The following is a 24,400-nucleotide window of genomic DNA, read 5'->3' on the forward strand; positions in this document are numbered from 1 at the left end:
ACCATCAAATCAAGTTCACCGAAATTCACACTTCAATTATGAAGTCCCATGAATTCTTACCTATCCATTGGCTGCATCACTTTTAGTTCATTGGCAAAAACAATGAAGCATGTTCTACTTATTTTCCAGTTCATTGTGCTGTTAATTTAAAATTGGAAGAACTGGGAGAATAATTGTTAAAGTCAATGGTATTGCCAGTGAATACAGAAATAAGTGGTTAGTCCATAGGACTAACACGGGAGGGAGGACTTCGATTTCTGTGACATTGGGACTGTTTCTGGAGACATTGCGACATGTATGAGGCAGATAGGTTGCATCTGAACTGAAAGGGACCAGCACTCTTTTGTTAGTGCTGCTGGGGAGGGTTTAAACTAACTTGGAAGGGGTTTGAGATCTTACGAGAAGCTACAGCAGGGGAGGATGCACAGCCAAAATTAGAAGAGACAGAAAGTGAGTCAAGAAGGCATAGAAATTACAGGCCAGTTTATGTACAAGAGAGTTTGACAAGGCTGAATGGTACTTATTGTAATGCAAGGAGTTTGTTGAACGAGGCATATGAGTTGAGGGCACAAATTAAAACATGGGAGTATGATGTCATTGCGGTCACTGAGACACACATGAGGGAAGGACAGGATTAGCAGCTCAACGTTCCAGGATACAGGGTCTTCAGGCAAGACAGGGAAGGACATAAAAAAGGAAGTCACAATATTGATCAGGGAATCAATTACAGTGGTAAGGAGGGAAGAAGACAGAGTCATAGAAACAGAACCTTCGGTCTAACTCATCCACACCGACCAGATATCCTAAATTAATCTAGTCCAATGTGCCAGCATTTGGCCCATATCCCTCTAAACCCTTCCTATTCATAGACCCACCCAGCGGCCTTTTAAATGTCATAATGATACCAGCCTCCGCCACTTCCTCAGGCAGCTCATTCCATACACTCACCACCCTCTGCATCAAAAAGCTGCCCCTTAGGTCCCTTTTAAATCTTTCCCCTCTCAAACCTTGGCCTCTAGTTTTGAACTGTCTTATCCCTGGGAAAAGACCTTGTCTATTCACACTATCCATGCCGCTCATGATTTTATATAAAGGTCACCCCTTGGCCTTCAACGCTCCAGGGAAAATAGGCCCAGCCTATTCAGCCTCTCCCTATAGCTCAAACCCTCCAAACCCAGCAACATCCTTTTAAATCTTTTCTGAACTCTCTCAAGTTTCACAATATCCTTCCTATAGCAGAGAGACCAGAATTGATCGCAGTATTCCAAAAGTGGCCTGATCAATGTCCTGTATAGCCATAACATGACCTCACAACTTCTATACTTAATGCAACGACCAATCAAGGCAAGTATACCAAATGCCTTCTTCACCACTCTGTCTACCTGTGACTCTACTTTCAAGGAACTATGAACCTGCATTCCAAGTTCTTTTTGTTTAGCAACACTCCCCAGGACCTCACGATTAAGTATACCAAACCCTGCTCTGATTTACTTATCCAAACTACAGCACCTCACATTTACTTAAATTAAACCCCATCTGTCACTCCTTGACCCACCTGCTCATCTGGTCAATGGTCCTGTTGTATTCTGAGGTAACCTTCTTCGCTGTCCACTACATTACCAATTTTGATATCATCTGCAAACTTACTAATCATACCTCCTAAGTTCACAACCAAATCACTTATATAATTAACAAAAAGCAGTGGATTCAGCACCAATCCTTCTGGCACACTGCTGGTCATAGGCCTCCAGTCTGAAAAGCAACCATCCACCACCACCACCAGCCTCTATCTCCTGCCTTCAAGCCAGTGCTATATCCAAATGGCTAGTTTTCCCTGTATTCCATGTGATCTAACCTTACTAACCAGTCTACCATACGGAACCTTGTCGAACACCTTACTGAAGTCCATATAAATCACATCCACCACTTTGCTTCGCCGATCCTCTTCATTGAGTTTCTTGAAGAAGTAATCAATTTAGTGAGACATGATTTCCCATGCACAAAGACAAGTTGACTATCCCTAATAAGTCCTTGCTTTTCCAAATACATGTACATCCTGTCCCTCAGGATTCTGTCCAACAACTTGCCCATCACTGATGCCAGGCACACTGACCTATAGCTCCCTGACTTTTCCTTACCACCTTTCTTAAATAGTCACACCACGTGATCCAACCTCCAGTCTTCCGGCACCTCACCTGTGGCTATCAATGACACAAACATCTCAGCAAGGGGCCCAGCAATCACTTCCCTTGATTCCCACAAAGTTCTAGGGTACACCTGATTAGGTCCTGAGGATTTATCTACCTTTATGCATTTTAAGATGTCCAGCACCTCCTCCTCTATAATATGGACATTTTTCAAGATGTTGCTATTTATCTCCCCATGTTCTCTATCTTCCATATCCTTCTCCACAGTAAAGACTGATGTAAAATGCTCATTTAGTATCCCCTGTACCCCATCTCTTGCAGTTCCACACATAGGCGACCTTGCTGATCTCTATGGGGCCCTATTCTCTCCCCTGTTACCATTTGTCCTTAATCCACTTGTAGAATACCTCTGGATTCTCCTTAACCCTATTTGCCAGAGCTATCTCATGTCCTCTTTTCTGCCGCATGATTTCCCTCTTAAGTATACTCCTACTGCCTTTATGGATTCACTCAATCCCTGCTGTCTATGCCTGACATGTGATTCCTTCTTATTCTTGACCAAAACCTCAATTTCTCTAAGTCATCCAGCATTCCCTATGCCTACCAGACTTGCCCTTCACCCTAACAGAAACATAATGTCCATGGACTCTTGTTATCTCATTTTTGAAGGCTTCACACTTCCTAGCCATCCCTTTACCTGTAAATATCTGCCCCCAATCAACTTTTGAAAGTTTTTGCCTAATACCGTCAAAACTGGCCTTCCTCCAATTTAGAACTTTAACTTTTGGATCCGCTCTATCCTTTTCCATCACTATTTTTGACACAATATGTAAACAGTCTAACCAGGGAATGGGGTTGTACTGGTTGTTTTGGAAAATGAGCTCAGCCAGATGAGTAAAGTTTCAGTGGGGGAGCATTTTGGGAGTAGTGACCACAATACCATGAGTTTTAAAATAGGGATAATAGCAGCACTTGGGTGAAGGTGTTAAATTGGAGGAAGGCGAATTACAACAATATTAGGCAGGAACGGGAGAATTTTGATTGGAGGCAGCAGTTTACGGGTATATCTACATTGAACATATGGGAGTATTTCAAACGGTAGTTGATAAGAGTTCAGGAGCAGCACGTTCCTACGAGAATGAAGGATAGGTACGGTAAGTTATGTGAACCTTGGATGACCAAGGATGTTATGAACTTCGTCAGACAGAAAAAAGAAGCATACGTAAAGGCTAGGAGGATGTGAACTGATGGAGCCCTTGAAGTATATAAGGAAAGTAGGAAAGAACTTAAACAAGGAATTAGAAGGACTAAAAGGTGTCATGAAAAGTCATTAACAAATAGGATTAAGGAGAATCCCAAGGCCTTTTATACATATATAAAAAAACAAGAGGGTAGCCAGGGAAAGAGTTGGCCCACTCAAGGGCAAAGGAGGGAATCTATGTGTGGAGCCAGAAGAGGTAGGTGAGGTCCTAAACAAATACTTTGTGTCAGTATTCACCAAAGAGAAATAATTGGCGGAGGATTATCTCATGGAAGAGAGTGTCGAGTTTCTAAGCCAAGTTGGTATTAAATAGGAACAGGTGTTCACCATCTTAAAAAGTATTAAGGTAGATAAGTCCCCAGATCCTGATGGGATCTAACCCAGAATATTGAGGGAGGCAAGAGAACAAATTGCTGCAGCATTGACAGACATCTTTATGTCTTCTTTGGCCACAGGTAAGGTCCCAGAGGATTGAAGAATAGCCAATGTTGTCCCATTATTTGAGAAGGATGGCAGGGTTAATCCTGGAAATTACAGACATACGAGTCTCACGTCGGTGGTAGAAGAATTATTGGAAAAGATTCCCAGAAGCAGATGTACTTATTAGCGATAGACAGCATGGTTTTGTGCAGAGGAGGTCATGCCTCACTAACTTGATTGGGTTTTTTCGAAGAAGTGACGAAGATGATTGATGAGAGAAAAGCAGTTGATGTTGTCGACATGGACTTCAGTAAAGCCTTTGTCAAAATCCCTGATGGCAGACTGGTACAAAAGGTGAAGTCACATGGTATCAGGGTGAGCTGGCAAGATGGATACAGAACTGGCTCAGTCACAAGAGACAGAGGGTGGAAGGTTGCTATTCAGAAAGGAGGGTTGTGATTAGTGGTGTTCCACGGGGTTCAGTACTAGGGCCTCTACTGTTCGTGGTCTACTTAAATAATTTGGACAAAAACGTAACTTGTCTAATTAGTAAGTTTGTGGACGATACAAAGATTGGTGGAGTTGAGGATAGTGAGGAGGATTGTCAGAGGATACAGCAGGATATAGATAAGTTGCAGGCATGGGCAGAAAAACGGCAGATGGTGTTTAATCCAGCCAAATGTGAGGTGATGCATTTTGGAAGGTCAAGTACGAATGGAAATTATACGGTGAATGGCAGAACCCTTCAGAATATTGATACGCAGAGGGATCTGGGTGTGCAGGTCCACATATCACTGAAGGTGGCAGCACAGGTAGATAAGGTAGTGAAAAAGGCTTATGGCTTGCTTGCTTTCATTGGAAGGGGCATTGAGTTTAAGGATAGACAAGTTATGCTGCAGCTTTATAGAACTTTAGTTAGGCCACACTTGGAATATTACAGTTCTAGTCACCACACCACCAGAAGGATGTGGATGCTTTGGAGATGGTACAGAAAAAAGTTTACCAGGATGTTGCCTAGTATGGAGCATTTTAGCTATGAAGAAAGGTTGGATAGACTGGGTTTGTTTTCACTGGAATGCAGGAGGTTGAGGGGCAACCTAATAGAAGTTTATAAGATTATGAATGACATGGACAGAGTCGTAAGTGTAAGACTTTTTCCCAGGGTGTGGAGGGGTCAATTACTCGGGGACACAGGTTCAAGGTGCGAGAGGGGAAGTTTAAAAATGATGTGCAAGGCAAGTTTTTCACACAAAGGGTGGTGAGTGCTTGGAATGCGTTGCCAGGCGAGGTGGTGAAACTTGTATGAATACATGAATAGGAAAGGAATACAGGGATATGGATCCTGTAAGTGAATGCAGTTTTAGTATGGAAGGGCAAAAATGTAATTTCCCTAAATGTACACCCAGGAATGTCCTCCCACAGTACACCTATAATGTTATCCCTAATCAAAAATGGCACACTCCGTCCTCTCTTGCCCCCTTTTTATCCTTCCTATAGCATCTATATCCTGGAACATTAAGCTGACAGTCCTGTCCCTCCCCGAGCCACATCTCTAGTCGCTATCATATCCCAGTCCCATGTTCCCAACAATGCCCTGAGGTCATCTGCCTTACGTGTTAGGTCTCTTGCACTGATATAAATGCGGTTATCTCTTTTCTCACTATCTCCCTGGTGACCCCCTCAGTACTTCTTGTACAGGTCACTTCTACGCCAGAAGATATTTCAATGATCCAAAAATGTGACTCTTTCTCCCCTACGCCAGCTCCTCAGTCACGCATTCATCTGCTCTATCCTTCTCTTTGTATTCTCACCAGCCTATGGCACCAGGAGTAATCCAGATATTACTACCCTCGAAGACCTACTTTTTAACTTCCTGTCTAATTTCCTACATTCTCTCCTCAGCACGTCATACTTTTCGAATCGTATGTCGTTTGTTCCAACGTGTACAATGACCTCCAGCTGGTCCTTCTCCCCTTTGAGAATATTCTCCACCCTCTCTAAGATATTCTTGATCCTGGCACCAGGGAGGTAACACACTATTCTGATGTCTTATTGTCAGCTGCAGAAAAGTCCATCTGTGCCTCTGACTAGAGAGCCCCCTATTACAATCGATCACTTAGGACCTGGTGTACCCCTCATTACATTAGAGCCAGTCTCAGGACCCGAAACTTGGCTGTTGGTGCTACATTCCCCTGAGAGTCCATCTCCCCCAACATTTTCCAAAGAAGCATACTTGTTTGAGATGTAGATAGCCACAGGAGACTCCTGCATTATGTCCCTACCCTTCCTATCTTTCCTGGAGGTAACCCATCTACCTGACTGTATCTGTGGTTTTTCTCTCTTCCTGAAACTGTCATCAATTACACCCCTGGCTCCTATGAATTCCTCATTGCCTCTTACTGCCACTTCAACCAATCCATGTGATCCAATAGGATTCGCAACCAAACACACTTCCTGCGGACATAATCATCAGTAAAATTGAAATTCTCCCTAACTCCACCTCCCCCCTCCAACATCTAACAAGAACTGCACATCATTCTACTAAATACCATTTTTGAACCTTAATCTACAGATCCAAAAAAAAAACATTCTTGCTGCTCTAAGAAAACTGCTCCAGAATAACTTGATATCTATGTTTTATATTTTTAAAGTTTAATCAAGAGACAGATCTCAATTTCACTGTCTGTTTATTTTCCTCAGAATGAACTCCAATGTCCAGAAATACTTGAAACTAAACAGCAGAGGCAATCAGAGGGAAGGTTCATTTCTGGCTCAGATAGCTGTGTAGGTCTCTTTCTCTGTTTTTCACATCCCAAGTGGTATCTACTCTCTCCCTTCCTACTTTTCTAAAGTGCTGTTGTTTTATCCTTTTTTACCACCGAGTTCCAAAACAATAGAACAGCTTATAAAACAGTAATTACCGCTCCAAAAATTCTACAAAATTGACTCCAACACTGAAAATACCTCAAAAAAGAAGCAGCTCTTACAGCGCACAATTTTTTCCTGTCTTCCACCTTGGATTATCCAGAGTCCTCTTAGAAGGCTTCTCAAATAAAGCTACATGGGTAGATCCTAAAAAATCAAAAGGGAGTGATCACATTTCTGGGACTGTAGAATAACCCTGCAACAGTCAGTGAAAAACAGCAGAGCAGATATATGTGGCAAAATTTCAGGGAAGTGTAAAAATGATTGAGTGGTAATAGCACAGGACTTCAACTTCCCCAACATTAACTAGAGTAACCATAGTGTGAGCATAATTAGAGGGAGTGGGATTTCTTAAAATACATCTAGGACAGCTTTTTAAAGCCAGTACACAGAAGGTCCTATAAGAGACAGGGTGGTCTTGGACTTAATTTTAGATATTACAGCTAAGCAAGTGGTTGAAGTATCATTGGAGGAGCACTTAGCAGACAGCGATCATAACTCCACTAGATTTGTGATTGTTATAGAACCGGACAAGGATGGGTGTGAAATCAAAGTTCTAAACTGGACGAAGCTGATTTTAGTGAGATCAAATATGATTTGGCCAGAATGGATTGGGCACAGATACTTTTACGTAAAACTGTGCCAGAACAGTGTGACATATTCAAGAAGGAATAACGGGGAACACAGGGTCAACATGTCCCAATAAAGATAAAGGTTGGAACCAACAAATACAGTGAACTTTGGACATAGCGGATATACAGCATTGGAGAAGGAGATAAAGGGGGGCTTATGGCAGAGACCAAGGCCTTAAAAAAAAACAAAAGCTCTAGAGGAGTATAGAACGTACAAGAGGGAACTTAAGAAGGAAATTAGGAGAGAAAAAGGCAGCATGAAGGAATAATGGCATGTAAAATAAAGGCAAATACTAAATTATTTCACACAAGTATGTTAAAGGTAAAAGGATAGCTAGGTAAAGAATAGAGGTCATTGAGTACTACAGTGCTAATTTGTGCATGGATTCAGAGAATGTAGGTAATGCTTTAAATGAATACTTTGTATCAGTTGTTCACTAGTGAGAGGACTGATGTTGGTACAGAAATCAGGGAGAAGGACCGTGATAAAATTAAATAAATTAGCATAGTTAGAGAGGAGGTTCTGAGTGCTCTGAGGCTTAAAACTGGTTAAATCTCTGGTGCTGGATGTCAATGTACTGTAGCTTGATGAGTGAGGCAAGGGAGGAAATAACAGCAATGCTGGAACTAATTTTTGATTCCTCTCTTCTACAGTCTGGAGCCGACTCACTGTCAGGGTGAAAGAGGCAGAATCCCTCACTACATTTAAGTATTTTGATGTAAAGATAAAGTCAGCACAGTCTAACAAGGCCATAGCGTTATTAGAGAAATAACTGTTGGTGGATTAATCTGAGGGTCACCATGCCTCACACGAGGGACGAATCATAAAGTCATATAGCACGGAAACAGATCCTCTGGTCCAACTTGTCTGCTCCGACCAGACATCCCAATCTGACCTAGTTCCATTTGCCAGCATTTGACCCATATCCCTCTAAACCCTTCCTATTCATATTCCCATCTAGATGCCTTTTGTGCAACATTGTACCTGCCTTTGTCACTTCCTCAGGCAGCTTGTTCCATATACGGACCAACCTCTGTGTGAAAACGTTACCTCTTAGGTCCCTTTTAAATCTTTCTCCTCTCACCTTAAACCTGTGCCCTCTAATTTTGGACTCCCCCACCTTAGGAAAAATACCTTGACTATTCACCCAATCCATGCCCCTCATGATTTTATAAACTTTCATTAGGTCATGCCTCAGCCTCTGATGCTCCAGGGAAAAAAGCACCAGCTGATTCACCTTCTCCCTAAAACCCAAACACTCATGTCCCAGCAAAATCCTTGTAAATCATTTCTGTATCCTCTCAAGTTTAACAACCTCCTTCCTATAGAAGGGCAATCAGAATTGTATACAGTATTCTAAAAATGGCCTCACCAATGTCCTGCACAACAGCAACATAACGTCCCAACTCCTATATTCAATATACTAACCAATGAAAGTAAGCATACCAAACATCTTTTTCACCACCCTGTCTGCATGCACCTCCAATTTCAAGGAACTATGAACCTGCATCCCTAGGTCTCTTTGTTCGGCCACACTCCTCAAGATCCTACCATTAACTGTGTAAATCCTGCCCTGGTTTCCTTTACCAGAATGCAACACCTCATATTTATCTAAATTAAACTCCAACTGCCACTCTTCAGCCCATTGGCCCATCTGATCAAGGTACTGTTGTGCTCTGAAAGAACTTTCTTCACTGGCTACTGCATCACCATTTTTGGTATCATTTGCAAACTTAAGAACCATGCCTTCTATATTCACATCCAAATTATTTGTATAAATGACAAAAAGCAGTGGACCCAGCACCTATGCTTGTGGCACACCACTGGTCACAGGTCTTCAGTCCAAAAAGCTACCCCTACCATCATTCTCCATTTCCTACGTTCAAGTCAATTTTGTATTCAATATGCTAGCTTCCCCTGGATCCCAAATGATGTAACCTTAATAACCAGTCTACCATGCGAAACCTCGTTGAATATTTTGCTTATGTTCATATAGACAATGTGCACTGTTCTGCCTTCATCATTCTTCTTTGTCAACTTTTCAAAAAACTCAATCAGGTTGGTAAGAAGATTTCCTATGTACAAAGCCATGTTGACTATCCCTAATCAGTCCTTTCAAAATGCACGCAAATCTTGTCCCTCATAACTTCACCCCCCCCCCCAACAACTTACCCATCTACCAATGTAAGGCTCACCAGTCTATAGTTCCTTGGCTTTTCCTTACAACCTTTAAATAATGGCACATTAGCTAACTCCCAGTATCTCACCCCTAACTGTCAATTATACAAATGTCTGAGCAAGAGGCCCAGCAATCCCTCCCCTAGCATCCCACAAAGTTCAGGGAAACACCTGATCTTTATTTATCTTTATGCATTTTAAGACATCCAGCAACTTCTCTTCTGTAATAGGAACTCTTTTCAAGACATCACTATTTGTTTATTTTTCCCAAGTTCCCTGGATTCCATGTCCTTCTCCACATTAAATACTGATGTAAAATATTCATATAGTATCTCACCCAGCTTCTGTGGTTCCACACATAGATGGCCACATTTATCTTTAAGGAGCCGTATTCTTTCCCTAGTTTCTCTTTTGTCCTTAATATACTTATAGAATCTCTTCGGATTCTCCTTAACTCTATTTGCCAAAGCTATCTTGTGTTCCTCTTCTATCCTCCTGCTTAATCTCTTAAGTATACTTCTATTGCCCTTATACTCCTCTAGGGATTCATTCAATCCCAGCTGTCTATACCTGATATATTCCTCCTACTTTTTCTTGACCAGAGACTCAATTTCTCCAGCCATCCAGCATTCCCTACACCTACCAGCCTTGCCCTTCACACTAACTGGAACATGCTGCCTCTGGACTCTCTTTATCTCATTTTTAAAGGCCTCCCACTTCCCAATCGTCCCTTTACCTGCAAACAGCCTTCCCCAATCAACGTTAGAAAGTTCTTGTCGAATAGAGGTCGAGAAGAATTCTTCATGGTAACTTCAACCAGTGTGAGAGTTGAACCCATGCTGTTGGCATTACTCTGCATCCAAACCAGCCAACTGAGCTAAACCGACTCCCTCCCAGCAATGCCAAGGCATACAAGGACAAATGATGGAAAATGGAATGAGAATAGTTCAGTGCTTATCTTTGACCAGTGCTATATGCCTCCATGACTCAGACTCCAGTGGTATTTATCAGTATGATGGCCGAGCTGTGAATTCTAAGCCATTAATTAATTTCATTTTTACTACCCCTCTGTTTTCTTAATTTGTTTCTTTTGCTCCTTTTTCCAGCATCATTCCCACTCTTCTAAGCGGTTATTCTCACCCACAAGTTCCTTCTGCTGATTGTTGTCTGCATACTTGTCCTGCCCGACACGTCATTCATGCATGCACATAAACATTTTAATAAAGATGAATCGATAGCTGGCAGCCTTAAATTTACAAGCCAGGAAACCTCTGCTGTCCTCTGCTGAATGGGTGGGATTCTTACCTCTGAGCAAGAAGCTGCTTGTTAAAGTCCCACTCCAGAATTGATGGCCAAGAAAGGTACACTCATAAAATGGATAAACAGGTTGAGTCTTACCCTACAAATCCTTGCAGCATACACAAGTGACAGGCAGTTAGATTAGGGAGAGGTTCCAAGTCAGCCACGTGATGGAAAACAAAAGTTGGAGTGTCTACCATCACCATCCGTAACTCCAGATTACAACAGGGATGTAAAAGAGCATGTTGCCACAGCAACGCACAATGAGTGATCTGTAATATACTACCACCGCACTAAGGAGATGTACCATATGCAGCTGTCACCCTCCTCAGGTGAATCTCTCTATTAAGAAATACACAGTTTCATGACCAATGTTAATCCTTTAAAGATAGGTAAAAGTGGTCAATTTCCGTTTGTTGTTGGTTAGATCTCACCATCTTCACTATGGCGGTTTTGTTTGGATGCAAACCAACTGCACGTCAAAGCAACCCAAGAATGTGAACCAAGCAACAAAATAACAAATATTTAGAGGGAGTGGAACTTAACCTGCTCACAAGTCAACATAATCAGCACATTGAACATTACAAGGTCTCAGGAAGTAGGAGCAGGGATGGAGGTAGATATGGGACTGACTGGATTGCTCTACAGGGAACCAACATAGCCTCAGTTGTGAAACTTTGACTCTGGCCCGACAAGGAGTGGAGCCAAACAAAAATGATCGATCCCAGCAACCATCACAGCCTGGACACAGACCTCAACACAGCTGATATCTAGTTCAGAAGTGTTTCACTGCTTGTAATGAGTTTTAGAGTGCCCCGAGATCCTGAATAGTGCCACATAAATACACGACTGCCTTTGTTGATTTTTTTTTAGATCAACTACGTTGATATTCAGAGAAAGCATCAGACAAATTCTGCACTGCAAGATCCCACATCTGTAGCTTGGTTATAGCCAGATAATTTATGTTCTGAGAAAGGGTCACTTGACCCAAAATGTTAACTGATTTGTCTCCATAGACACTGCTAAACCTGTTGAGCTTTTCCAGCAATTTCTCTTTTTGTCTCTGATTTACAGCAACCGCAGTTCTTTTGGTTTTTAATTTATTTTAGAGATGCAATCATTGAGTGCTAAATATTGCTTAAGATATCAGGCAAAACACTTGCTTTCCCCCCCCAGATAGCACTATGGGATCTTTTCCATTCTCCAAATAGAGCAGATAGGGCTTTGGTTCAACATCATAACCAAAATAAATAAGGCTTTGTTCAATAGTTGGTTTGCATGAATATTATATATTGTAAATGTGCATGCAGTAGAGGAAGGATAAATGCTTTGTCAGTTTCTTATATCTTGTGCCATTTGAGAATCAATGAAAAGTAGTCATTCCAATGGTTTATAGAAAATTGCATGGCACAAACAATTTACAGGGCTCAGTGACAACACAGTATGGAGCTGGAGGAACACAGCAGGTCAGGCAGCATCAGAGGAGCAGGAAAGTTGACGTTTTGGGTCAGGACCCTTCTTCAGAAAAGGGTCCCTTTTCTGAAGAAGGGACCTGACCCAGAACATCAACTTTCCTGCTCCTCTGATGCTGCCTGACCTGTTGTGTTCCTCTAGCTCCGTATTGTGTTGTCTCTGACTCCAGCATCTGCAGTTCTTGTTATCTCTTATATGGTTCAGTCTTCTTTCCATAGTGAGAATTACAGTCAGCCAGCCTAGGGATAACAAGGCAGTGATCTAATTTAAGCCTTTCAAAGGCAATACAAATCAAAAATTGAAACAGTTTATGACCATCTGAGTCCTGAAATGAGATCACAGTCTTGAAATTACTCTCATGTTTCCATTAGTTTCATGTAATTTATTCATTACACTGTGAAGTTGCTGAGTTGTTTGATTTTGATTGTCAGCCTATTGTTTCATTGGGGGCATATACTGGATATTGGCTATTGGCTATAATGTCCTTTGGTAATGAATGATAAAATCTTCACCAAACGTATAAAATATCATCAGAAAAAAAAAATAAGAATAATCCATTTCCTCTTCACTTCTGGAATAATCTACTCTATTAAGTAATCTACAGAAACTTTAATCACCCAAGTTAAAAAATCTCTACATGAGAAATTCTCTAAGTCTCGAAGCACAAATTGATAATATCATCTTCCATCTTCACAACTCTTCTGTTCAAATCATCTATCATTCATAAATCATCTGTGGTTCTGAGATAGCACTCTTCCCTTGGAGTCAAAAAGTTCGAGCTCCACTCCAGAGACTTGAACACGTGTAGTCTTGGTTGTCACTTCATTATAATACTAAATGAGTACTGTATTGTTGAAGATGCTATTAAGATGAGATGTTAAATTGAGGCCCTGTCCGCACCTTCAGATGGATTAAGAAGATCCAATGACATTATTTGATTAAGAGGGGTAAACTTCTGTTGTCCCACCCAGTTTTGCTCCCTCAACTAACTAAAACCAAATTATATGTCACCAAGATTTTTAGCTTTTACCTTGACTTAGAGGACTTCAGTTCTGAAGAATTTTAGAAAATGGATTTAGCTCAAGCTTTGCCGACATGCTTGCAATAGTTTCTAGAAAAGACATTATTGAAAACTCAAATGGGCTCAGGCTCAGGCATTTACAGCGCAGAAGCAGGCCACTCAGCCATCTTGTCTCTCTGGTCAACAAAGATTTAACTACACTAATTCTATTTTCCAGCGTTTGGCGAATAGCTTCGGAAGCTTCAACAATGCAAATTAATTTTAAATACTGCTTAAATGTTACAAGAGTTTCTGACTCAACTACCCCTTCAGGCAATGAATTCCACTACTCTCTCAGCAAGAAAAAAATTCTCAATTCTCCTCTTCACCTTTGACCTTTTGCATTAAATCTCGGCCTCTTGATATTGATTCCTCTACCGATGGAAGAGTGTCTTTCTGTCCACATAATCTATGCCTCTCATAAACTTATGCACCTCTATCAGGTCCTATCTCAATCTTTCTAGCTACCTAGCTTTTCTTAAAGCTCAAATGCTCAAGATCAGGCAACATGCTGGTAAATCTCCCTTGTGTCCTCTCTGGTGCAACTGATTCCTGCTTGGACTTGAGTTTATTTTTTAAAAAAGACTTCCTAGAAATCATACTGAGAACTGTTCGCTTTGCTGTAGATCCTGCTGGGGTTGTTTTGAATTGATCGGAAAAAAATAATCAATGTTTTATCTACTTAAGTTGTGAGAATGCTTAGAAAGAACCAGCTGAGTGAGAGAAAAGTTTGTTATGAACAAGCGGCCTTGCTGATCTCCTACATTTCTTACAAGTAAACCATCTGCAACAGTTCAGAACGAATCTCATTAATTCTTCTCAAAAGAGTGATTGAAGAAACATCTCAAGATTCTTGATCCTGTGTCCTCAAGACTTGGAACGTTAGAACATCACATCAAATGCCTCCAGAATATTCAATGCTTTATCATTTTTCCTTCAAGCCAAAGTTTTTTTTCCCCTGCAGAAAAGTCACCCTGACAGAGAAATTTGCTTTCTCTTTTTTCAGGAAGAGTGTGTGCGCGCATGTATATGGTGTTTTCTGTGGATATTTATCACGCATATCTATTTTATGAATATTTAGAGGGACAAGCATTTATACTTCTAAATTACTGAATGGATACTTTCACTAATTATTGCATCATTATTGCACAAACTTTATCTAAATAATAAATTCATAATTGTATATGTTAAGAAACCTGATAAATAGATCTTGCTATTTAAAAGTTTATGTGGATAAGGTACGTAATTGGTAATCTTAGTAACTGAGACTACTATTTTTATTTTCTGTTGTGACCAATGGTGCAGTGAAACTAGAATGGTAGCACTCCCCTCTGAGCTCAGTCATAATAGTGATCACTGTTTAATTACTGTTTGTTAGAACTTATTGCAAATACATTGGCTACTGCCCTCGCAACATTATAACAGTGACTCCCTTTAAAATGTACTTACATCATTGTGAAATACTTTGGTACATCCCAGGGTTGGGATGGGCATCCAATAAATGCAAGTATTTTCAGCAGGACCAGGGACAATATCACCATTAGGAAAATGTTTAAAAACACATACGACAGCTGCATTAAAACAAGTTAGAAACTTTGCTGATGTATCTAGGAATAAATTATTTTCACTTGTTATAATAACAAGTAAATTCATAAAATTATTTGAATGATTAGAAATGTGAAATTATTAGGGCATGTCATTCCTTATCAAAATTAATGGATGATCAGAATTAATAACTTTTTAAATTATGTGACAAAGCATGAGAAAAAGAAACAATTTAAACATTGGAAATGAGGGAAAAGCACATGGACTATTGAAGATGCCCTTCCATCATTTCACCATTGGCAGTTGTGACTTCAATTGCCTTGGCTCTGGAATTTCCTTCCAAAACCCCTCTATTTTCTCTTGCTTTAAGGTGGTCTTTAAAACTTGCCCCTCTGACTAAGACTTTTAGCACTTGTCCTAAATTGTCCCTCTTTGCCACAGAGACTATTTTACAATCTGAAGACTGCTCTACAAAATAGCCTGAAATGGTTTGTTATGTTAAAAGTGCTTTATAAATAGAAGTTGCTTCTGTTGACATTATTTTGCAGGAAGCAGAGTTATTCTGCTAGTGGTTTAGTCATCAAACTCACTCAGGACAGCCGATGAGGGAAAATATTCTCACCTGCCCTCAAATCAACACTTAATTGGTTCAAAAGAGCCAAGATAGCCATACGTCGCTGCATACAAGAGTGGGGGCGTGATTGAAAAAGATGCATTAGCAAATTTGTTGCCACTTGAAATGCTTTTAGCAGATTATGTTGGACTCGAGCAGAGTGATACAGAATGCTGCTTGAGAATAAGCTGATTTAATTAGACAATTGAGGATGCAGTAGATAAGGCATATCATACTGGGGTAGGAATCATGCATTTCCTCATTGCTGATCACATTGTACATATGCTCCTATAATCAGAACCAAGTTTAATGTGAGTGGTTATGCAATATCTGAATTAGTGCGTCATAGAAATCAACAAATTCTCTTATAAGATATGTCCAGTAAAGCAGTTTAAGTTGGTAGAGTTGCAATTGACCGTTATGGTATATTAATCAGACTTCCAAGCAGTTGACCAGTAGGTGTTTGATTCTTGGCTATCACAATCACTATGTGAGAAGGCAGCCAACACATGAAGGCAATAGACTTCCAATTTATTGTGCTTTGCACGAACAAGTTCAAACCCCACCCTTTGTCAATAATTTTTAAGATCTTGAGGGGTCGTGTCAGGGGGTGAATGTGGAAAGGATGTTTCTATTGTGAAAGAGGTTACAAATTAGGGGTTGTTAATTTAAGATATGTGGTCAAGGTGTCATGGTCCCTAAACTGGACCTGTAAACTGACACTCAGTCACAGGAATTGGGCCTGATAGAAAACAGGCCAAACTAAATTAAACAGCAGCCAGCAGCTATTGGCTGCAGAGAACAGTGGAAACCAAGCTCAAAAAATTTACAAAGGTTCAGTGGGAACAAGTTACAATCAACCTGTGGGTTATATATTGGAGAAATAGTAATCAGATTTTCTGGCACCTTGATTTCCAGCCAGTGTCTGATGTACACTTTACACTTGGCTTGTATGGCGACTGTGAAGGATGTTGGCGCGATCCTATTGGATGCTTTGAACCCCGCCGATGACCCAATTTGCCAAAGGCTACTGAACATTTTGGTTAGGGATATAAAAACACACACCTAACCCCAACCTCAGTGAAGACTCACAGCAAGACTTGTGGCAGGAAGACCATGCAACAACCCAAGAAGATTCACCCTGACCAGTGAGATCCTTCTCTGTGGAAGACAGCCAGCCTTAAGTCAGAGAGCAAGGAGAATTCAGCAGCCCAGCTCACACACATGGGGATCATTGCAGGTATGTCCTCTCTCAGACAGATACAGCTGGATAGAGAGAGTAAATATTGTGGGAATTTGGGAAATGCTCACATGATGTTTTTAATAAGGAGTGTTGTGTTAATAAAATCAAGTTGAAACACAAAAACAGTTCTGCATCCCTTCGTCCACGACACTGACGAGAACACTTGAGGAAAGTGTTTTTAATACATAAACTGGTCAGAGTGTCCAAAACACAGATAACAGATGGGGATACGGATTAAAAGAAATCTCTGAGTGGTGATGAATCTTTAGAACTCTCTTCCAAGCAGAGTTTTTGAATAAGGTAAGGCAGGGTTAGGTAGACTTTAGGTAAGCAAGGGAGTGAAAGGTTATCAAAATTAGGCAGGAACATGTGGTAATCAGATCAACAATGAACTTGTTGAATAGCAGAGCAGGTTTGAAGGGCTGAGAAACATTCCTATAAAGACAATGGGCTCCATTGCAGTGACTGGGCTGAAAACACAACACTTTTACACTGAAACAACCCATTATTTGGTGAATATTAAAGAGAAGCATAACGTGATTCTGGGTTACTGATACAATTTGAAAATGATTTAAAGTTTCAACTGGGCTAAGGTAATGTTCTTTTTAACCGTAGAATAAAGTCGGAAAACACAGCAAAATAACTCAATAGTGACAGAGATTGCAACCTTGCTCTGTCGCTAATCCATAGTCTAACCTCTCACTGCCATAGGAGTAAAATTTAACATTTGCAATGGGATTTTCGCCCATAAGCTGCAGAACGGGCAGGAGCTTTTTGTACTGCATTTCTCAGCCTTGAATGCTGTGGTCAAGTGCTTTAGTGCACCCTGAGCCCTGTAATGAAGCAACGTTGTGCCTGATTTTCCAGTCTCATGAAAATTGCCACTCTGTTCCTGCATTTTTGTCAAGAGATTTCAATCAAGTCTCTGTCAGAAATATGGAGCCATACCTCCATTCTGACAGGTCACAGAGTTGTTGGAGAGGGTGGGAGGTAAACCAAACCCCGGTCCCTCATCCCAGCCAGCTGCCATAATGTGAAATATAGAGATTCAGAATCACAGACAGCCATTTTGAAGGCAACTGTCAAACACTTAGCAATTGAGGTAGGTATGAGTTTAGGATGTCAATGATAGTGTGGCAGAGGACAATGTGACAAGGGCACCTGTTGTATGGACTGTTTATGGTCGGTCAGAATGGATGTAAGAGATCTGTTCCAGTCTTGAGCGGTGGGGATTTTTGGTGGTAACAAGTGATGTCAGGTCATGGGGAAGTGGTGGTGGCAGCTGGGTTTGGTGGTGGGAGGAGTGGGTGTCAGGTCTGTTGGCAGACAAACCAAAAAAATGGGGTCAGCAGGGTGGGTGGGATTTTCAGGTCTAACAGTGAGGTTTGGGGTTTAGTCCACTGGCAAGGGGAGGGGCAGCAATGCCTGATGGCAGGATGAGGCAGTCAGGTCTGGTGGTGAAGGGGGAGAGATTGTGTCCAGCAGTGGACACTGGGATGGAAGGGGAGGGACAGTGTGTCAGGTCCAACCCCTGGTTAGGACGAGGGGTGGGGCATGACGTTGAGTCTATGACACACCGAAGGTGATGTTTTGGGTCAGGGTCTGGTGGGGTGAGGGTGTTACTGATGGGGGAGGCTATACTTGGGTAGTCATGAACTCAGTTGCGAGTCAGCTCAGTACATACTCAAGAGTTTGATCATGTATTGAAGAATTTAACCTATCCTGTGTAACTGTTTGCTTAATTTCATTGGAACCCTCAAAATTCTGCAACTTAACATGATACTTTCAGAATGTTCCAGCTGTAGGTCAATTGACCAGCAGAATCTTCAATTTCCAGGAATTCCTTCGGAGTCTGCTATGGAGGCACGTATACTAAAATTGGAACCATACAGAAAAGATTAGCATGGCTCCTGTGCAAGGATGACATATGAATAAAGGCGGCATGGTAGCTCAGTGGTTAGCACCGCTGCCTCACAGCGCCAGGGACCCAGGTTTGATCCTACCCTCGGGCGACTGTCTGTATGAAGCTTGCACATTCTCCTTGCACCTGTGAGTTACCTCTGGGTGCTCCGGTTTCCCCCACAGTCCAAAGGTGTGCAGGTTAGGTGGATTAGCCATGCTAAATTGCCTATAGCGTCCAGGGATGTGTAGGTTAGGTGGATTAGCCATGGTAAATGTACAGTTATAGGAATAGGGTAGGTGGGTGGCTCTGGGTGGGATGGTCTTCAGAGGATTGGTGTGGACTTGATGGGTTGAATGGCCTGTTTCCACACTGTAGGGATTCTAACCGGTATTCTGCAGGATCCCCATGCGCAACTCCCCTCTATCTAAAATTATCTGACCATTGGAATATCTGGGCCAATGTGTTGTTAATTAAGACTTTACACTAAAAACCCTACAAGGATCCTCTTATGGAACAGCGGGAGCATCCCTACCTCTGGACTGAGAGATTTGGGTTCAACTCCCACCTGCTCTGGAGGTGTGTAATAACATCTCTGAACAGGTTGATTAGAAAAATAGATTAAATGAAAACAAAAACTCTCCAACTTCATAGTTTCTCAATGCTGAGGCTTCAGCTTTAGTATCTGCCATTATTACAGATACCTCACACTGACTAACAACAGAAGGCATTCAATCTATGTTTAAACTGATAGCATTTCAATTTCAGAGCTCAATGTTATGCTGTTCTCTCAGTTGTTATCCTGCACTGAACTTATCTTCAAAACTGACACATCCATTGTTACAAGTTTAAGTATATTACATTGTCAAAAGAACGGCAGTAAAATATTAGATTTTTTTGCACTTAATTCTTGTAGTGTGAAAACGTCATGATTTTTTGTGTAATAGTTTATTTGTAAGCTTATTTTTCTTGCAGCTTGTTCTTTGAATCCATTTACTTTAATGCCAAAAGTGCTCCTGGGAAAAGTTTAGTGAAAAATTGATTCAAAATTGGTATTTGACCCAAAATAAGAAGTGATGAATTGAATAATGTGATGATATAATGTTAGAATTCCAATATGTTAATTTTGAAAAAAAAATAGGATTCAAATAAAGATTGAGTGAGGGCACATGGAAGCAGCATCAGCCATACCTAAAACAGAAATGTCAATAGGACTACTTGCATGTTAAACAATCAGAACAGCATGCAGCAGACAGGGCAAAGAGATCCCACAATCAACAGGTCAGATCCAAGCTCTACAGTTCTGCCATGTCCACTCATGAATGGTATTGGGCAATTAAACTACTCATTAGACATGCAGGTTCCATAACTATTACCATCCAATATAATCGGAGAGCACAGCACATCAGTGCAACAGCCAAGACTGAAACATTTGCAACAATCTTCAACCAGACATACAGAGGGGATGATCTATCTTGGACTCCTCAGAGACACAGCACCACAGATGTCATTCTAAAACTGATTTGATTCATAGAGAATCAAAGAATCCCTACAGTGTGGAAGCAGGCCATTTGGCCCGTCGAGTTCACACCAACACTCTGAAGAGCATCTCACCCAAATCCACCCCATCCCTGAAACCCTACATTTCCCACGGCTAACCCACATAAGCCCGCACATCCCTGGACACTATTGGCAATTTAGCATGGCCAATCCACCTAACCTGCACATCTTTGGACTCTGAGAGGACACCCACGCACACAGGGGGAGAAAGTGCAAACTCCACACAGGCAATCACCCAAAGGTGGGATTGAACCCGGGTCCCTGGCGCTGTGAGGCAGCAGTGCTAACCACTGAACCACCACACTACCCATCAATTCACTCCATGTGATGTCAGGAAATGGCTGAAGACACTGGATACTGCAAAGTCGTTGGGCTCTGACAACAATCCACCAATAGTACTGAATATTTGTACTCCAGAACTATCTGAACTCTTAGTCAAGCTGTCTGCCTACACTGGGTCTCTCTCTCTAGGTGGAAAAATGGCTAGGTACCTCTCTGCACAAAAGAAAGAAAAGTCTACCTGGATTAATTACCACTACATTAGTTTACCTTAGTTAAAGTGATAAGAGGGAGCATTGACAGTGCTGTTGAGTAGCAATTGCAAAGAAATAACCTGTTCAGTAAAGTGATACTCACATTAGGTTGAACAAGACAAAACTCAGATCCTGACCTCATTGCAGCCTTCGTCTAAACATGGGCGAAAGTCATGAACCTGATTATGAGAAAGTGACTATCCTTGAAATCAAGGCAGCATTTGACAGACTGTGGCAACAAGCAGCCTTAGCATAACTGGAGTCAATGGGAATTGAAGGAAAGCTCTGTACTGGCTGCAGCCTTATCTAGCACAAAGAACAATGGTTGTGCTGTTCAAAGGCAATCATCTCACATCCAGGACATCTCTGTAGGAGTTCCTCAGGATAATATCTTAAGACCAAACATCTTCAACTGCTTCATCAATGGTCTTCTCTCCACTACAAAATCAGAAATGTGGATGTTTGATGCTGATTGCGCAATGTTCAGTGCCATTTGTGTTTCCTCACATAATGAAGCAGTCCATGTGCAAATGCACCAGGACCTGAACAATATCTAGGCTTGGGCAAATAGGTGGTGAGTAACATTCACACTACACAAATGCCAGGAAATGACCACCTCCAACAAAAGAGAATCTAGCCTGTGCCCCTTAATGTCCAATAACATTTCAATTGCTGAATCTTCCACTATCAGCATGCTGGGGTGGTGGCTCTCCATTGACTAGAAACTGAACTGGACCAAAGTTGTGTGGCTACAAGTGTAGGCTAAGGATAGGAATTCTGAGGCAAGTAACTCACCTCCTTTGTTTCCAATGCTTGTCCACCATCTATAAGACAAATCAGGAGAGTGATGGAATACTTGTCATTCACGTGGATAAGCGGAGCACCAGCAACACAAGAATCTTGACACCATCCAGAACTGCTTGTTCACCATCACATCCATCACCTTCAACATTCACTCTCTTCACCACTAATGCAGAGTGGCAGCAACGTGTAAGATAGACAAGGTGCCACCAACAGCACCTTCCAAACCCACAGTCTCTAATACCGAGAAGGACAAGGGCAGCAGATTCATGGGAATTCCACCTTCTGCAAAGTACCTTTCAGGCCACATACCATCCTGACATGGAACTATATCACCACTGCTTCACTGTAACTATGTCAAATCTTGAAATTCTCTTTATGACAGCACTAAGGGTGTCCCTACAGCCCAAGGACTGCTGCAGTTCAAGAAGGTGGTTCACCATTACCTTCTCCAGGGATGAACGATAAATGTAGGCTAAGCCTATGATACTGCATCCCATGAACATTAAATAAGTTAACATTTCCAGCTAGCTCAATATTATGACAAATAATGTAAATACCTCAAGTTTTGAAGTCAGCTGCTCTAACTATTGAGAGGGGTAATGCATAAATTTACAAGACCAATTGCTTTGGTCCTATCTGATGGTACGATTAGAATGAGATCTGGTCTGATTTTTTTTTCAAATTTTTGTTAATATGATTCACTGAAACATAGTCACATGATGCTGCAGAGTTTCTTTAAAACAGAAGCTCATAACACAAAAGACAAAGCAACAAAAAAAGACAAGCTACCTAACTCTAGAGATTTTAAAACACAGCAAAACTGTCATTTTACAGCAATTCAAATCCAGAGAAATTTCCCCTCTCTATTAAATCTTTAACTTTGAGGTACCTCATTCTACCCAGATCATTCCTGCAAACAACAAAGTTTTCTTGTGTGAACAGATACCAAACTGAGTGCTCAGGCTTTCTTAGCTTTTTATTTACCTGTAGATTTCTAGCCAATATCTCCTGCTCTGGAAGTTGCACAGACTAAAACTTTTTTTGAGATAACTGTGCTTTCCCTGAACAGTTCTGTACTCCTTTTCTAGGAGAGAATTATATTTCAAGGAGACCTGACTGGGGTCAAAAGCAAACTGCCCAACAACATTTGATCTGAGTTTTCTAAGCTAAAATCAGTCCTTGATATTCTTGAACCAAAAACAAGATAATGAACTTCAAACTTTAAACATCCTGTTGTAAATGCAAGTACAAGCAATTTTACACTAACACTCCCAAGGGTCCCTGCTGTCAAAAAGACACTGTATTAGGTTATGTTTCCTGGAAGGACTGTCAGACCTAGTATTTTTCAAAACCCTTTATAAAAGTAATATGCCTTTATTTTAAAATGCTGCCTCTAAAATTAATATGTATAGATATAACATACAACTTTCATCACACTGTACCATTTGTATCGCCACTATTTGTGGCTAAGAAGGTTATCACCTTATGAAGCACAGAGACACAGACGATACGAGCAGGAGCAGGCCATTCGACCCCTCAATCCTGCTCTGCCATTCAATGTGTTCATGACTCAATACCCTATCTCACTTTTTCCCATATCCCTAGATCCCTTTAACTACAATTGCACAGCTACCTCCTTCTTAAAAACATTGTTTTGGCCTCAACCACCTTCTGTGGTAATGAATTCCACAGGCTCACCATCCGCTGGGTTAATAAATTTCTCATCACAGTCTTAAAAGGTTTACCACTTATCCTTAAACTCGCTCTGGAATTCCCCAACACCAAGAACATCCTTCCTGCATCTAACCTGTCATTAGTCCTGACAGAATTTTATAGGTTTCTATGAGATCGCCCCTCATCTTCCAAATTCCAGGTGAATACAATTCTAACCGATTCAATCTCTCTTCTCATATGTCAGTCCTTCCATCCCAAGAATCACTGGTAAACCTTTGCTGGACTGTCTCTAGACAAAGAACATCCTTCCTTAGATAAAACTGCACACAATATTTCAGGTGTGTCCTTACCAATGCCCTGCATAATTGCAGCAAGACACAGTACTTGAATCCTCTCACTATGAAGTCCAACATACAGTTTGCCTTCTTTATTACCTGCTCCACCTGAACACTTACTTTCAGCAACTGGTCCACGAGTACACCCAGATCTAGTTGAACATTTCCCTCTCTCAATTCATAGCCAAATAATAATCTGCCTTCCTATTATTTTCCTCCCGAAGTGGATAGCCTCACATTTATCCAGATTATACAACATCTGCCATGTACAACACTTGCTCAGCCTATCCAAATCATAAAACCATAAAACAGAGGAGCAGAAATTAGGACATTCAGCCCATCGAGTCTGCTCCACCATTCAATAAGGGCTGATAAGTTCCTCAACCCTATTCTCCCCATAACTCTTGATTTCCTTGATAATCAAGAACCTATCTATCTCAGTCTTAAATGTACTCAATGACCTGGCCTCCACAGCCTTCTGTGGCAGTGAATTCCATAGATTCACCACTCCCTGGATGAAGAAGTTTCTCCTTATCTCCGTTGTAAAAGGTCTTCCCTTTTTTCTAAGGCTGTCCCCTCTGGTCCTAGTCTCTCCTACCAATGGAAGCTTAAGTTCTGTGCAAGGTGACTCTCATACTCTATTTCTCCTTCTTAATCAATCCCTTTGTCCTCCTTTGCTGACTTCTGGATTGTTGAACCCTCAGGTCTATTTTTCTTTCCTGCCAATTTGTATGTTTTTTTTTGCATCTAATGCTATCTCCAGTTCCCCTTGCATTTAAACAATTTTTGTAGTTCAC

General features: G+C 41.2%; 1 non-coding gene across 1 annotated transcript; it reads left to right on the top strand.

Annotated features, from left to right (window-relative positions):
- The first annotated feature begins 18,649 nt into the window (after positions 1-18,649).
- On the top strand, positions 18,650-18,752 carry LOC125482863. Its single transcript, XR_007261835.1, has one exon. It is a non-coding gene; the product is annotated as a U6 spliceosomal RNA (small nuclear RNA).
- The last annotated feature ends 5,648 nt before the right edge of the window (positions 18,753-24,400 follow it).

Source organism: Rhincodon typus, chromosome 3, assembly GCF_021869965.1.
Source record: "Rhincodon typus isolate 14 chromosome 3, sRhiTyp1.1, whole genome shotgun sequence".
Classification (NCBI taxonomy): Eukaryota; Metazoa; Chordata; class Chondrichthyes; order Orectolobiformes; family Rhincodontidae; genus Rhincodon; species Rhincodon typus.